This window comes from Xiphophorus maculatus, chromosome 14, assembly GCF_002775205.1.
Source record: "Xiphophorus maculatus strain JP 163 A chromosome 14, X_maculatus-5.0-male, whole genome shotgun sequence".
Lineage (NCBI taxonomy): Eukaryota > Metazoa > Chordata > Actinopteri > Cyprinodontiformes > Poeciliidae > Xiphophorus > Xiphophorus maculatus.
This window is the reverse complement of record NC_036456.1, coordinates 9,001,953-9,005,635: the sequence shown is the minus strand read 5'-3', so window position 1 is coordinate 9,005,635 and position 3,683 is coordinate 9,001,953. Positions and strand designations below refer to the sequence as shown.

General features: G+C 36.4%; 2 long non-coding RNA genes across 2 annotated transcripts; both read left to right on the top strand.

Moving 5' to 3' along the window:
• LOC111611131 lies at positions 1–1,174 on the top strand. The gene is made up of 3 exons (XR_002753896.1): positions 1–214; positions 693–955; positions 1,082–1,174. It is a non-coding gene; the product is annotated as an uncharacterized LOC111611131 (long non-coding RNA).
• Positions 1,175–1,298: 124 nt separating this feature from the next.
• Positions 1,299–3,666, top strand: LOC111611129. Its single transcript, XR_002753894.1, has 4 exons — positions 1,299–1,355; positions 2,688–2,954; positions 3,270–3,311; positions 3,420–3,666. It is a non-coding gene; the product is annotated as an uncharacterized LOC111611129 (long non-coding RNA).
• Positions 3,667–3,683: the final 17 nt, after the last annotated feature.

Here is a 3,683-nt window from a genome sequence, read left to right as displayed (position 1 = left end):
GTGACGTTCATTTGTGACATGAATGAAGGCAAAGACACCGACTGGGAATATGAGATTAAAAAAAATGGAGAACAATTTCTTCGCTCCAACCCGCACAAAAGCTTCACATTACAACCTATCCAAATCGATCACAGTGATGAATACCAGTGTTGTGGACTCAGGAAGAGCTCCGGTGATACCAAGTGCAGTGATACTGTCTCTTTAACTGTTACTGGTGAGTCCAAATGATCTTATTCAACCAGATTTGTACATTGTTGAGAGTTGTGTAGCTAATACACATGTTTACTCCTCTGTAAGTTAAATCTATATGCAGAAAATCATTTTAGCTTTTTTTGTTCCTCGAAAAATTATATTTTAACCTCAGCAGTTTCAACCCGCCCATCCACAGAAAACAAAATTCTATGAAATGCAATTAAACTTACTATTTTATAAATAATGTTATTTTTCATTAGGTGAGCTAATCACAGAATAGCATAAATTTTTTTTTTGTTTTGTTTTGTTTTTCTCTGTTTTTATTTCTGTCTTTAAATTAAGATAACTATTTCAAGATAACATGTGATTCCCATTAGAGAAACTCAATTATAGATTTTTGTCATATATTATGATGAGACATTTGAATATTTGATCTCAATCTGACTGAAGAATAACTAAACGTGTTAACTGACGTTTTTATTTCATTTTATTAACATCAGCTCAACCCAAAGCCACACTGACTGCAGGTCCTACAACCATACCAGTAGGGGGCAGTGTGACACTGAGCTGCTATCTGCCCTCTGCTGGTGGATGGAAATACAAATGGTTCAGAAAGACCAAAAACACACCTGAAGTTCAACTCACTGATGAAGAAAACAGAGATATTAATGTAGCACAAGGAGGAATATACCGATGTCTGGGAATGAGAGGAAATGAAAACTATCAAAGTCTTGTAAGTGACGAAGTCACATCACAATAAGCTGTAAGTTCAATTATTTATTTTAAATGGTTTATTATTCTTTACTTTTTAGCTTAAACTCATGAGGTGTTTTTAATTTATTTTTATGTTTTGGTTTGTTTTGCAACTGTCCATATCTGATGGAAACAGTTTCCAATGAGGTCGTTGTGACTCGACAACCAAACTGGCCTCAGATGTTCAGTGGTGAGTCGATCACTCTGACATGTGAGGTCCAGGGAGGAGAAACCATTGAGTGGACGTACGAATGGAGGAGAGATGGGAAACCTGTAAAAGTGGGAAATAATAAACACCTGACTGTCAGTGTTAATGAGTCCAGTAGTGAAGAGTACAGTGTCAGTGTAGACGCAGAGACGACTGGTTTCTGAGACAAAGTGGAGTGAAAAGATCCCAGCGTCTGTGTCAGGTGAGTCATGATTTTTTTTTTCATCAGGACCAGCCCAACATGTAATACAATCTGCAGGAAGCTTTAATCATTTTGGAGTGCTTAACTACAAATCATATGACTTTTATTTCACTTGTTTTTAATAAATAAAACAACTAAAACATCTGATGATAGGCTCTGCCCTGAAATATAAAATAAATAAGAAAAGTGTTTTTGTGTTATGTGAACAGAAGTGCTATTTTTCCACGTTAAAACACACTTTTTTCTCTCTTTTTTTTTTTTTAAGCATATTTGCCGCAACTTGCGTCAAGATAAAAAATAAAAAATATTTCTCCGGAAAAAATAAGGTCATTATGTGGTTTGAGACGTTATTCTCTGCCTATGGGCGACTGTGGCTCTTTGGTAGAGTAGTCGTCTTGCGATCGGAAGGTTGTAGGTTCGATTTCAGCTTCCTCCTGCCACACGTCGATGTACCTCTGGGCAAGGCACTTAACCCCAAATTGCCTACCGATCTGCGTATCGGTGTATAAATGTGTGTGTGTTTGTGAGTGCGACTGCGTGAATGTGACTCTAGTGTAAAGCGCTTTGAGTGGTCAAAAATGACTGGAAAAGCGCTATATAAGTTCAGTCCATTCCATATGTCAGGCTTAACTTCCTGTGTTTGAATGATGCAAATGGGCCAGTTTGGTGATGCTGGCCCCCCCCCCCCCCCCCCCCCCCCCGCCCACACACACACACAACTCCTATTTAAAATATTTGAGCACATTTTATTAATTTCTATTGCTTTAGTCTCTGAGAAAATATGTCCATTCTCAGCCATTGTGGGATTATAGAACTTGAACATACCGATAAACCACTGTGAGAAATCTCACTTGATACAGAGAAAATGGATATTTAAAGTACTGGTACATCGTTCGTTTTTCTTAATTTTGTGAGTCTCTCATTTTTTTTTACCTGTGTGAGAAGTGTTAGTACTTATATTTTAGGAATGATGTTTTTTTCTCAGATGAAGAGAAATCAGCTGAAACCTCTGATGTCATTCTGATGGAAAACAGATAAGATATACTTATAATGAAGAGGATGTGCCTGTCAAGCTTCAGTGCTGAATGTTAGCGTGAAACGCACTGTTTTCATTTATCTGAACTTTGTTTTTGTTGATAATGACAAAGGTTTTAGCCTTTATTTTACTGCTGAATACTCTCCTCTGCTCTGCACATACTGAAGGTATCTTGATTTTATTGTTCTTTTATTTATTCACACAAAAAGAGGTACATATGCATGCCTCTTTGATTTGATGTATGAAAATCTATTATAAGCATATAAATGTGCCAAATGTGTTTTGCTGTATTTTAGATGCTGTGCTGACTATTGATCCCAACTGGTCGACTTTTCATTCTGGAGACAGAGTGACGTTCATTTGTGACATCAATGAAGGCAAAGACACCGACTGGGAATATGAGATAAAAAAAAATGGAGAACAATTTCTTCGCTCCAACCCGTACAAAAGCTTCACATTTCTACCTATCCAAATCGATCACAGTGGTGAATACCAGTGTTGTGGACTCAGGAAGAGCTCTGGTGATACCAAGTGCAGTGATACTGTCTCTTTAACTGTTACTGGTGAGTCCAAATGGATTTTCAACTTGACTGCTTTAGGGAGTTAAAAAGTCACTTTATATGTTTATTCTACTTTAAATGAAATCCTTGTGCACAAAGAGTTTGGGTAATTAAATTAAGATAACTATTAATAAGATACTTGATGATGACACCTTTGTATATTTGCAGTCTGCCAGACTGATGAATAACTACTCGTGTTGACTGAATAATTGACGTTTTTATGTTAACATATTGTGTTATACAATGACAATGTGTGCATGGAAAAAATATACTGCCCCTTTTAATAAAAACTGTTCTGATTTCTGGTTTCCATTGTAGACCCCAGTGAAGGTGAGAACTAGTAACCCGAACAACAAAAAGGTAAATAACATCCTCGTCATTCATGCAAAAACTTTATTATCCAAGATGTTTCTTTTGGACAAATTAAAGCACATGATAATTTTATGAATATATCCTCTCTCTCCTCAGCAGGAGATTGGAGTCCAGCAGCAACAGATACTCCACATTATTTTACGGTCAGAAACAACACTGGACAATTCTGCTGCCATGTTTTCATTATATGTTGTGATGATTATTGTATTTCTGCAGCTTTAAGATGTCAAAGATGATTTAATTATGCTATATCTCTTCAAGAATCAGATGCGCTCTAATTTTACATTTTCGCTCATGTCATAAATAGGATAGGTCGCACATTCATAAATTGAAATGTTGTAAGATTCTTGTGTAAATAAA